Below are 13,205 nucleotides of genomic sequence, written 5' to 3'. Positions count from 1 at the left end.
CTATAAATGTAGAACTGCATTTCGAGTCAGATACATCAAAAAAACCATCACCCACAGATTAAGCCTTCAGAAAACTACTAGAAGACTTATTATTTTGTTGCACCTCGCTCACATTTTACAAGAATCATATCCAATCTGAGGCAGGTGGATGATGCATGACAGGCAATGAATAGGACTGACTGCTTGTGGTGGCTTTTTGTCCTCAAACTAAACAACAAATAAGGTAATTAACTCAAAATCAAACAGCCACTAAAGGACCTGATTTTACTCTGGGAGAAAAGGTCAGTTTTGCAGGCAAACACATCATTTTGTAGAGTTTATTTTACCACTGTACAAACAGACAAAGAACCACAGCATCTGCTGCCTCCTCTGTAACCACTACCTTGACAATAAACTATCAACCAATACAAAAACTAACAAAAACAAAAGATACTAATTAAAATTATTGCGATTATTGTCTTACAGTCTTAAAACAATAAAAGCAACATAAAAAATACAGTATCTTTCTCTGCTCGGTATCACAAAATCCAAAATATCACCATTACAGAGACTGTGCTTATTTTACCCCATTTCTGCACATTGATCACCCTAAATCCCCCTAAATCTTAACCTCTAAACTGCCGCCTTTTGAAAATTATACAATAGCATGGGCTGATACCATGTTTCAATTAGCCTAAATGTGCAGCCCTAATGGTAAAAACAAAATTAACTTAGCTCAGACTAAAATACACCAAATATCCAAGCAAACTAGCAACAATACACAAATATCTCCAACAGCTGCTATAAAGACACACATCATGTTTTGTAAAAACAAGCTGATCATAGTGGATATAAATAACAGATAGTCACCCGAGGTGTTACGACTGTTCGCTAGTTACTCATGATGAGTAAATTGTTATTTCCAGCCTGTCCTTGGTGATAACTACACCCTGCCCGTCTGTCTGTCTGTCTGTCTGTCTGTGGGTCTGCACAGACATGACATGGGCGACATTTGGTGTGTGAGGTCAGACTTCTATTTTAACTCTGAAAGCTTTAAACCATCTTAGATATAATTACCGTTCCCACAGAGCCAGAGACAGCTTGGCTAATGTTTTCCTAATCAATAGGTGTAAAAGAGCTAAAAATGTTTATTTAAATGGATTCTCCAGACCAGTTTCCACCAACTGGAGGAGCAGCATCACAGGCTTCAACCAAACCAACCTCAATATAAACTAAAAAATATGAAACACCCAAACCAAAGTATTTCATATTCATTACAAAAATGAAATAGATTTCTTAAACATACCCAACTGAATCCTTTTTAGGGCTTCACAACCATTTCCACAAAATGTTTTCTAGTGCAACATTGTTAAACTTACAAATCATTACTGAGAGCAGAGTTCATTCATTGATCTGCTGAACCATCGCGGGGCTGCTGTTTTACTTCCTAATCTGTGAGTTTTGATGTGTCAACATTTTTATGATCAGCAGCAAATCCTAAGAATAAGTCATCATTAAGGCTGCAGTTAAATATTTTGACTGTGGGTTAATCTTTTGCTTACTGTTTTGATTAATTGATTAGTTGTCAAAAAATATTAATAAATCAAAGAACAGCATTTCCCACAGCTCAAAATGACATATTAAAATGTCTTGTTAAAGATAATCTGATTACTGTCATTGGGGAGGAGGTAAATCAGGTAATATTCACATTTCGGAAGCTGCAATCAAAATCCGTTTACTTGAAAATAAGTAAAGTCCATTTCACAAGTTATCACAAATAAAATGATTTGGGTAATAGCTGATGAACAATCAATGCCATTCTAGAAATTATGGAAGCCTACCAGACTTATCTTTTATAAATAGCTAGGCTATATACATTAGGGTCATACATCATGCTGTCTTGAGCACAGGTCTAAAAGATCTTTGGGGGTAGAATCATGATCTGAAATGGCGAGTAGGCCAGTTACAATCAAACTACAAGCTTTTTCTCTAGGTTTCTGTTTTCTGGTGGCTTAGTCTCTGTGTGATGGCTTTTCATTGCTGTTTACTGACAAGAAGCATCATTTTCATCTAGATGACACCCACAATTTCCTATATGTCTGTATTAACTATGATATTTCTGCTAATTACCTGGACTGTGGTGGCAATTTTATAATAAATCAAAAACATTTTGCACAGTAACATAAGTCTAAAGCACCTGTAAGTCAGACTCACTGAAATTCATAATTATTTCTTGAGCAGCTGCAAAACATGTTACACAAACTCTTAACATGGACTAGAATCAAACACTTAAGTGCAGACAAATGACTATAAATACACTGGAATACACTTACTTACTACTTAGTTACTATTAGCCAGTGGAAAATTTCTGATGCTGATATTTATTTTTTAATGACATGATCTATACCTTCCCTCTAAAAAACATAGAACATGTGAAATCCTTTAAATGATGCCAGTAACTTATCCAAGGCAGTGAAAGCCAAACATTTCATTTCAGACACTAAACATTTTTTTTCTATATGTTTCAATGGCTCAGCAATTAAAAAAGAAAACAGAGAAAAAAGTGAGTGGAAGTGGATTCTGCAGCTGAGTGCATGTGTGTAGCTGTTCTGTGTTTGTGTGGGTGTGACACACTCTGCTGTTACACCATGGTGTTTTATTATGGCTGACATTTGCCGAGCTTCACAGAAACAAACACGCAAACAACACATGCTGCTTCTACACACTCTGAAGCAGGAGACACACTCCGAGTCCTCATCTAACCTTTGGCTCGATGCAGACTTTTGGAGACATAGTTTAACACCCTGAACGCAGGGTGCAGCTGCATTTGGGTGGGTATATGGGTGGGTGGGTGGTCATACCTCTCTGTGTCAGGGGGTCACACAGGACCAGAGGAGCCTCAATAAAGGACGTCTAGCAGAGACAGAAAAGAGAAAGGCAGTTTCAACAGTCTTTTCAGTCTACAGATAAACACAAAAGCTCTTTGTGGATGGCAGAAGACACACTAGTACAGACGCACTAAACACAACCGATGGGGTGCACATTCTGCGCCTCTATACTGTCAGTCTAGTAGATACATTTGACCTTCTGTTACAACTTTATCAAATTTTAGTCTTACAGTCCTTAGTCACTGCTGACAGATTCCTGCAAAAGAGATCAGCATTCTGCAATATACCATTTTTTATCTGTAGCATATACTCAGTTTCTAGGTTTAGGGCTTAAAACACATTCAAAAACAGGTATAAGTAGGTTAATTCTCCTGTCAGTGCCTTTGATCAAGCACACGAGCCATTTATCTGAAGAATGAAACGCCAGGAAAATTAAAGACAAAGAAATGACAATACATGTTTGTTAAAATGCAGTCGGTCGAACATTTAAAAGTAGAGATGGATGATTAATCGCTTTGTTACAGACAGGGTGCCTTACAAACTATCAATAGTATCAATCAGGACTAATTTTAAGACTCTCAAGTGAATTACTGACTTTTAAGGAATATCAAGAGATCAAAAAATACAATGTACCTTGATTTTTTGCCATTAGGTTGACATTCAGCTTCCTGATTTATTAATGTGAGCCTGATGTTAATAAGTTGTAGGCTATTATTTATTATATAATTCATTTATCTTTGTACTGTTTTACCTTAGATGTTCAGCTGAAAATTAAATGAATCTGCCTAAAAACTATTAATCTGTCACCCATGAATAATCTATTATCAGTAGGTAGTTAGTCTGATGCATACCAAATTGCTCAGAAACTACAGAGCAATGAACAATCTCATCAAGTCATGCAACCAGTATGGATGGCTCTTATACTTTCTTTAATGTCAGGAAATTTCAAAGCTATTTCCCAGCTCTCAGTATTGGCTGAAGTAGTTAATATTAGGCTTCTCAAATGGCGATCCTGACAGTGAGGGAAAATAATTTGTTTCTAAAAAGATAAAAAATTGCTTTGACCTTGAGTTTTTCCACTTGGTTTGACGTTCACGCCCACATTTATTAGTTATTTAGGTATTTAACACTTTAACTTCATGTTAAGTTCAATAATCTGCTTTTAATAATGTAAAGGTAGTAGATGATTAATGTTTTGATCCTAAAATTTCCATGGGAGTGGGGTTGGATGATATCAGTCGACTAATTAATATCAGATTTAACTGCACCAAACTCTCCCTATATCAGCTTTTAGAAAAACTTACTGCTGGTCAATCTTTATTTTTCGCAATAATATTCTGTCATTAGTGCTCTAGACCCCATTACTGATGAAAATCTGGAATTGGTCCCCCAGCATCTTCAAAAGCTGCTCACTGGTCCTAATGTGTGCTACACACTAATGCTAATTCTATGTACTGTGTGTATCATGATGAGTGTAATGCAAAGGCTGAATTCCCATACAGGGATAATAAAGTGAGTTAAGCTTAACAACCAAATTCACATCCAGGTAAATAAATTTATTTTTCTATGCTATGAAATTTTTCTGAGCGTGAAAAAAATGCCATGACCTGACAAACAAAACCGAAGATTTGTACCATAACATGCAGCGTAGTTGCCTTAAATGTTAAAATGATACCCAGCTCTAATGATCAGCCAACTTCTAAATAAAAAACTAAACTTCTCCAGATGAATAGGGGGTAGTGAATTAGGAATAACATGGTTTGAGTCAGTCAAACTTCAAATGGTATAAAACAACATAGAAATAATAATGGAAATATGGCATTTCTGAGAGTTTCTTCAAGCTGTTTGATACAGATAGATGGAAACAATTCAAATGATTATGCAAAATGACTGTGACTAGTTAAAATGAATTATGTAAGAGAATGAGGTACACACACTTCAGTAACCAAATAAACGATTATTTTATCTCTTTTTTTTTCACTAATAGTGTGTGAATGTGGTTCAGGAGCTTGTTACATCAGTACAAGACCACCCAAAAAGTACAACCTTGCATTAACAGTTGCCACACACAGCCTGATCTAAACAGCAGTTACACTTGTGCACACCTAAAACCTGCTACAGGCAAATGGTCCTAAAACAAATAAACACTGCATCTCCCATAAACCTGACACTCGCTCTTTCTTTCACCTGTTTAGCAGAATCAGCTGTAATAGGCTACATGCAGACTGTAGAAGAAAAAAAAAAAAAAAAAATCACTGTAACACCCCCACCCCCCACTCTGGACTCACCAAGCGTCTCCGCAGGTTTAAAGTTGGGGTGTGGGACAGAAGACACTCCAAAATAAAGATACTGAAACAGAGGTGGGCGTCAGGCAGGCGAAGGGGCACTAAAGAGGGGTAAGAGGGTGTTTACCCCCCTGTGTATGCCACACACACACCAGGCATGCCACATGACCACATCACCACTTGCAGCTGCTCTCTATTCTCACAGTGGGCCCTGACAGGACCTGAGCAGTGTGTGTGTTATATACTGTACACTGTAACCCTAGACACTGACGTTGCTGAAATACCTGAGCTCTATTTATCCTCTAAACGACCCTTTACTGTAACACACAGAACAGATGAGGCTCATTTGTCTGACCTACAAATCCCCCTGAATGCAACGCAGCAACTTTTATATTAATCTTTAAAAAGTAAAGGTTTCAGGAAAATGAGAAACTATGAGTCCAAAGCTCTCGTAATTTAGTCAACACTACATAAACCTAAAAAGGTCATGAAACATTTTTAGACGTGAAGGAGACCAAATAAACTTTTGCTTGGTGTTGAACAGCTGTACTTTTTACTGGACAAGGAATGCATTTTATCTGTTGAAAATATGACTTAGCCCAGTTGTGGCATTACATAGTATGAATACTGATTGAATACAGATTGATTTAATATGCATTCTACCAAATTTAGTGCTGCATGATGGACTAAATAAAGCTAATCAATTTTATATTGTCATATTTTACACTTTCCACATTAATACAAGTATTTTTCTCTATATTTGTAGAGCATTTTACATCACACAAAAATAGATTTTCAAAATTCTAGTTTGTTTGTATCTGTGTGTTCAGGGAAAATGTAGAGATTAGAAAACAATGGCATCACAGCCTGTTTTGCTCTTGTCTGTTATGTGTTTGTGTAATGAAGCTACACCTGAAACATCGATCTCAGGTGTATATATCAGTGTATGACCTGCAGCACATCCAGCATGGATACCTTTGGGATCCAGACCAGACCAGCACTATAGACAAATTGACACCAAAACAAATACACTTCCATAACCACAACCAACACTTAAAGTAATGCAAGTCTACAACTGATCTTGCTGCTGCTTTACCTTTGTGATAGATTAAAGCCTCTGCATCTGCTATGTCCAGTAATATCCACAGTGTCCACAGGTTGAACAATAACAACTGTGGTTTGTCTAAGTGATTCAGCGTTGTCGTATGGACAGAGATATTTTGTAAAATGAAGATCATGTGGACAATTTGTATTAGTGTGGACTGGGCATCAAAATTAGACACAACAGTTAATCCTTGTCAAAACCTGCTGAAAACAAATCAAATCAAACCTTTCTTTGAGGCTGTTTTTAACTCCTTGCAGGTTGAATCGAAAGTAAAACCTCTCAACCCTATCCGGTCTCTGACTACTGACCTTTGAACCTTGCGCTGCCAAAGAGACAACCTGGCTCGCCCACTATGACCTCAGGGTTGTCACCAGGCAGGTAAAAACAGAAGCAACACTTCTCTGGTTACACACTTAAGATGGACATTCAGGATGCCTCGGCTGCCTCGAGGGCAGGTTCACACTATGAAGTGTGTTTCTGAGGTGGAGACATGGTGGAGTCTGGAGTAAAATTCTCACAAGTCTGAACAGCCGTATCAAGTCCTGAAATACCCAATCCAAAATAGACTTTTCTATTTAAAAAAAAACATTAGGGTAATTATAGGTACTAAGGGTATGAATTGAAAAAGTCAAGATGGTCATTTTGATTCTAATGAAATAAAGTTATTTTTCAGCTATTTGACTTGAATTGTGTGCACAAAACATGTAAAAAAAAAATTAAGATTTTATCATTTTTTGGCACTTTTTTTCTGACTTTAATCTTGCAAATTTAACTTGGTATTTAACTTCCGGTATTTCTCATTGTCTTATTCAACACTTATATGTGTTTTACTCTTAAGGTATTTATACACTGGAGGTACACGCCATTATATTTATATCATGGATACTTTCACACAGAGATTACATGGAAAAGATTACGTGGCAAGAAGCATCACTTTATTTTCTCAGAACAAGGATGATTTTTTGAGCTTTTGCAGCATGGATAAATGCATCAACCAATCATATGTGTAAAATGGATGTCAAGTAACAGAACCAATAACAGGCCTTTGTATATGACACACAAATGATACAGAAATAAAGAACCACATATGGAACAACCATTGACAAATAAGTGGAGCTAAGTGCTAACTGACAGTCAGAAAACTCCATCAAACATAAGCCAAATCAAATGACTTAATAACTTATTAATCACAACTACTGTTATGGTTATAGAACATGAAATGAATCAGTAGGTAATTAAGATATCAATCAGCAGATATCTAATCCTCTATTGGCCCTAAATTGTGAGTTTTCTGAATCTAAATCCACTTTCTGTATGATTCTGACAGCTAACAAGCCAGAAAAAAGCTGAAGTTCTGATGATGAGTATGTGAATGTACAGGTTTGGATGTGAGACAGGAGTAGCTCAGGTTCATCCACATGACAGGAATCATAAGAAATTTATGCAGAGCCATATGAGGATCAGAAAGGGTTAGTTTGAGTTCTTCTAAAAATAAATATCCTTTTACATGCATGGTACATGTAGAATATTTTCACCACATTTCTCACCGTCACTGTGGTGATGTTTTAATATGTTATTTCAGTTTCAATCCAACAAACAAATTAACCAATCAAGGCAGCAATTCATAACAGGGCAATAACAAATAGCAAATTCACCAGAATCTGACTGACTGATTAGCGGCAATAACATTGACTTTTTTATACAAATTTCAGTAAAACAGTAGCAAGACTCTACATCATAGAATGGATAAGCCAGTTCAACGGGAGTCATTATTCTATTCACAGTTCACGTCCTAAACAGGTCTTAGCATTTCATATCACTTTAATGAAGCGATAGTTTACTAAAGAACCACAAGCCCAAATAAAGCAAATGAGACCCTATGTATTGACTTGAGTATTTCTAGAGATAGCAGACAGGCCTTTTAAAATCAGCGTCAAGAAACACTTAAACATGTTTCCGCATTGGCTTCACTTTCAAGCCCCTCAGTTTTACCCACAGATCTATAAATAAAACCAGCCTTCCTGGATCAAATTTAGTCGTCTCACCAGTACCTGAAGCAACATGCCCCACCAGCTCAGCCCCGGTCTAAACACAGTGCAGAGAAATGGAGGGTGGTCACGCCAAACCAAAAGACACAAAGAACACAGGTAGCACAGCGCAAAGGAGAACATGAGATGAGAGTTGAAGATGTGCTGAGAGACAACGGAAAAGAGGCAAGAGTGAGAAACCAATGTGGTGAAATCGACAGGAAGACAGTTCAAGAGAAAAACACAAAGATATAGGAAGTGAAAGTTTACTGTACTGAAGAAACGAGTGCAAAACAAAGTAGAAATGCTTGATCAACTGTGCATTGAACCTCCTGCTCAGCCAAGTTAAAAGTATACAGCAGGTTTACAGGAGAGACCTATTTCTGCAGATGCAAAACAATAATCCAACTTTATGGCCCTAAAACAAGTAGCTTTTGTCTGTATTTGCTCTTGAGAACATCATTTTCTACCATTCTCACCAACAACAAGCCAAGAATTTGTCCCAGATTTGCATCAGATCAATAAACAGAATAACGGGTTTGCAAAACATGTGACCTTATGAAAATCATTAAAAAACAAGCTGCAACACTTATGATGAGCAATCCATAACGCTGGCACCATTTAGCTGTTAGTCTGTCATTACGCTGCGTTTTACTGAGGCATTTCTTACTCAGACGCATCAAAGAAGCCAAGCAGTAAATGAGTGGAGGCTCTCGGAGGTCGCGTTCAACTGCCTCTACACGCAGGATGAGGAATACTAATGTTTCACTATAATTTGATTCCTGAGAAATTATACAAACCAAAGGCTGGATAGGAATGACTGAACTTCTAATCATAGGTTTCACGCGCACCGCCATCATCATCCCACCCACAGCGGAGACAGCAACACAATTCAGCAGTAAATCAACAACCACCAAAGCCCTTCCATATGGAGCCACCACCATGAAATAATGAAGATTGAAAAAAGGTAGAAAAGGAAGAACCTGTGGAGGATAATGTGTAGGTAGATGCTCACCGTGTGTATTGTTCAGGCTGGAGGAACGTTTAATACAAGTAACACATGTTCCTATTGTGCTTGGGTAAAAGTCAGGTTTTTAAGGGTTAAGGCCCATCATTTTCTGCAATTTTTCTCTTTATTTGATATCCCTCTTTGTTAGTTTCCTCCTTGGAAAAACGTATTACAAAGTATATTATTATTTTTTTTCATCGTCTGATTGTTGGTCTTTTTATTTTGTCATGGAATTTATTTGGTTATACATTAAAAAGTGAAGAATGGAACAGTCAGTCACATTTAAATAAAAAGGCTGACTGATTAATAATCTGAATGATAAACCAGTGTTATCTTTAATTCCTATGTTAACACAAAACTTTTAAATTATCTAGAATATTAAGTTGAATTCTGCAGTATTAAATATTTCCTCTTTATGGAAGTGTGTTCACATGTAGCCACATTACGACACATAGGCTTACAGAACATTTATCCATTTAAAAGCCCTTTTTACCTGCTTTTCTTATAATTACTTCTCATCCTACACCATACTATAATAATATAATAATAATAATAATAATATAATAACAATAATTTTAACAAGAAAATGCCGACAAATATAAATAGGCTACCATCAACCCTTTTTTTAAAGGAATGCACCAGTATATCAATTGAACATTTATAAAATGTTTTTTTCCCTGATGGCAGTGTCATGTGTTAATCTGTCATCTGACATTAAACATTTTTTTTTACTAGGTTTCTATGTCTGAATCTGTGTTCATTCAAAGATAATATGATGAAGCAAATGAGAAACTTTAAGATAGTGACTATTTTTTATATTTTTGATGACAATTTCTGTGTGAAGTGGGATAAATAACCACAAAAAAAAAAACAATGAAAGAAACAGAAAGCAGCATCAGTATAGGTCATTACATCATTTTTAGTATTGGTATCTGTACTAACCAAGAATTTTGCAGTCCTAGACCTCAATTTTTGACATTATTAACTAGGGTCTCTTCTGTAGTGTCACATATTGACCAGTATTTATTAAGGAAACATGGAATACAGATAAATCTAGTTCTTCATATCCCTGGATAGATGATAAATAAAACACCACTATCCCTGTTACTATGTGAAATTTACAAGAACACAACTATTTTTAGAATATTTCTGTAACCACTGCCTTCTTTTGAATTAATTTGATTGTGATCATTAAAATGAAGCCTCTTTTCGGTTTTAAATTATGCTTATAGGTATTAAAAGACAGCACTGTGTTGTAGATTTGTCTTATTGGTACTAATTTTACTGCCAGCAGTGGGAAATGAGAGCGACAGGTAAACATGTTTTCACTTTGACATCTGTCACTGTCATCATGACACGAAAGCAGCAATCAAACAACACAGCTGTGACTGATGGAAGAAGGTCATCATGGAGTTCAGTGGCAGGGTTTGAAGCTTTTCAACTATTTTCTGTTTTCCACTGTTACCTGGCCTTCTCACTGTTCATTTAAAGGAAACCATCATCATGTTGACTATTTACTATAGTCCTTTTTATACCTAAAAAGCAAAGTAGGCCTACATCAAATTCTTGCCATTACCACAGACACAAATCTTTTTCTCTGTCACTTTCACTGCAGCTACCATACATCCCATTACACCTGCACAGAAACCAGCATACACATATGATGTTTGTCAGCCTAAAAGATAATTTTCTACATCAAGAAAGTGACCGTTTGTTATTAAGTATTAATTATTATTATTATCATTATCGTTACCATCATTATTATTTATTTATTTACTATTACTACTAGCCTATTTATTTCTAATGTGCGATTGCCTGTTTTAAATACCGGTTTTTACAGATATTATTATCTTCTCATTCTTACATTGTATGCACACAGTGTTGAGCTGCTACTGGAATCTTAATTTCCCAGAGGCTCTGCCCAAGGCATCAATAAAATCCTATCTAATCGAATATAAACATAGTATGCGTAAATGATTGTTTTTTAAATGTTGTCTATTGTCAATGACTGTAAATACATGTTTTTTTCCCCACAAAATTAGGTCCCCCAAGCTACAGCTTGAAGGTGGGCGGGGCTTCTGCTTTCTATGTACACTCACTCACTGGCCACTTTATTAGGTACACCTGGTATTAGTTAGGTGTATCTAATAAAGTGGCCGGTGATAATTATTAATAACAATGAAATGTGAATAAAATATTAAGTGTGATACACAATAAACACATAACCTGATACATACTGGTGAATTTGTTTTAACCACTATAAATGCCTATAGGTCTGAATATTACACAGAATGAATATTCAGTAAATATATCCTTAAAACAGTGTAAGTATATTTGGGGTTAATAAATGCCAGATTAGTGGATGTAAACTGTGAAGCCCCCCCATAGTGGTTATGATTTGAAAAGTGGGCTTGACTTATAGAAGTTAACCACCTCCGGAAAGTGACTGTTTTGGACTAAAATAAGAATTACACCAACTCAGCGGTTTTCACTAGACATTTACAAACTATCGAGAAGTTACATTTAATATATTTGAGCCAAATTGTTTAACTTTTACTGTTACTTGTGCTCCGTTGTATGACATATGAGCGGCCATGTTGTAAAAAAGTTTAACTCCCTGTTCACCTTGTTCCTCCGAATGAATGTGTTCCTCAAACGCATCACCGAACCGAAACTTTACCCAAAAACTCGGACTGAATGTGAATAAAATCTACATTTATACCCGTTTTCCGGTGTTCGGTCTCTGTTAACGGCTGTGTGAGGCAGGTTTCAACTCACCGGGGCTGTTTTCGGCAGGTATTCGTGGCCAAATACCGACATCAACACTGACTTTAACCTTTTATTTTCACCCCAAAACGGCCGTTTCCTCTTTCCCACCGCGTCCCGGGTCCGTTGGCTCGGTTTAAAAGTCCCGTTCCCGTTTTTTATCTCCGTACAGAGCCATGTTTCACAGCCTCCGGAGCCGCCGCCGTTAACGTTACAGTCACCGGTTGAAGTGAAGTGAAGGCGACTATTTTTGAAAGAAAGTCACTCCTCTCGGTCCGGGCTGTTCCCTCCCCTTTCACAGACACACGAAAAGCCACGAAAACGCACAAAAACCCACAAAAAAAAAAAAAAAAAAAAAAAAAAAAAAGACAAAAACTCAGAAACACTCACAAAACTCATAGAAAAATCACAAAAACTCACAAAACTCATTTGACAACTAAACAAATTGATGAAGTATATAAAAAAGTAGTAAAATAGCTGATAAAACAAAAATTAACAAAATAAGTTAACGTAAAAAAAAACAAAAACAAAAACAAAAAAAACGATCAGAATGCGCAAATGAACAAAAATAATCCAAAAAATGAGGAAAAATGAACAAATTAAACACAATAAACAAAAATGGGCAAAATAATGAACAAAATAATCAATGAAATAAAATAAAATTTAAAAAATAGGCAAAAGTGTACTAAGTAATTAACGAGCTGAACACATAAATTAACAAAATAAACAAAATAATCGATAAAAAAAAAAAAAATAGACAAAAGTGTACTAAGTAATAAACAACTGATAAATTAATAAAATAAAAAAAAAAAACAATTAAATTTAAAAAAAATAGGCAAAAGTGTACTAAGTAATTAAAAAACTGAACAAATTACCAAAATAACCAAATAAATAAAAAAATAAATAAAAAATAGACAAAAGTGTACTAAGTAATTAACAAACGATAAATTAACAAAATAATCAACAAAATAATCAATAAAATTTAAAAAAAAAAAAAAAAAAAATAGACAGAAGTATACTAAGTAATTAACAAGCTGAACCCATAAATTAACAAAATAATCAACAAAATCATAATTAAAATGAAAAAAAAGATGAAAGTATCCTAAGTAATTAACAAACAATAAATTAACAAAATAATCAACAAAA

The 13,205-nt window shown here is 35.6% G+C and overlaps 1 protein-coding gene across 8 annotated transcripts in view; it reads right to left on the bottom strand.

Annotated features, from left to right (window-relative positions):
• Positions 1 to 12,304, bottom strand: part of LOC115415464 (dystrobrevin beta-like) — a 44,047-nt gene extending 31,743 nt beyond the window's left edge. For 3 of the 8 annotated variants that reach the window (XM_030129039.1, XM_030129043.1, XM_030129044.1), the window contains exons 1-2: positions 12,072 to 12,303; positions 2,841 to 2,892 (exon numbers count right to left, since the gene is read on the bottom strand). The gene's annotated coding sequence lies outside the window, so the exon portion shown is untranslated. Of the gene's footprint in view, positions 1 to 2,840; positions 2,893 to 5,155; positions 8,287 to 8,308; positions 8,430 to 12,071 lie in introns of those variants that run through there. The other 5 variants (XM_030129046.1, XM_030129045.1, XM_030129041.1 and 2 more) reach the window with 5 other exon arrangements.
• Positions 12,305 to 13,205: the final 901 nt, after the last annotated feature.

The sequence above is a fragment of the Sphaeramia orbicularis genome, chromosome 24, assembly GCF_902148855.1.
Source record: "Sphaeramia orbicularis chromosome 24, fSphaOr1.1, whole genome shotgun sequence".
Classification (NCBI taxonomy): domain Eukaryota; kingdom Metazoa; phylum Chordata; class Actinopteri; order Kurtiformes; family Apogonidae; genus Sphaeramia; species Sphaeramia orbicularis.
Note: the sequence above shows the minus strand (reverse complement) of the source record. Positions and strands in the feature narration are given on the sequence as shown.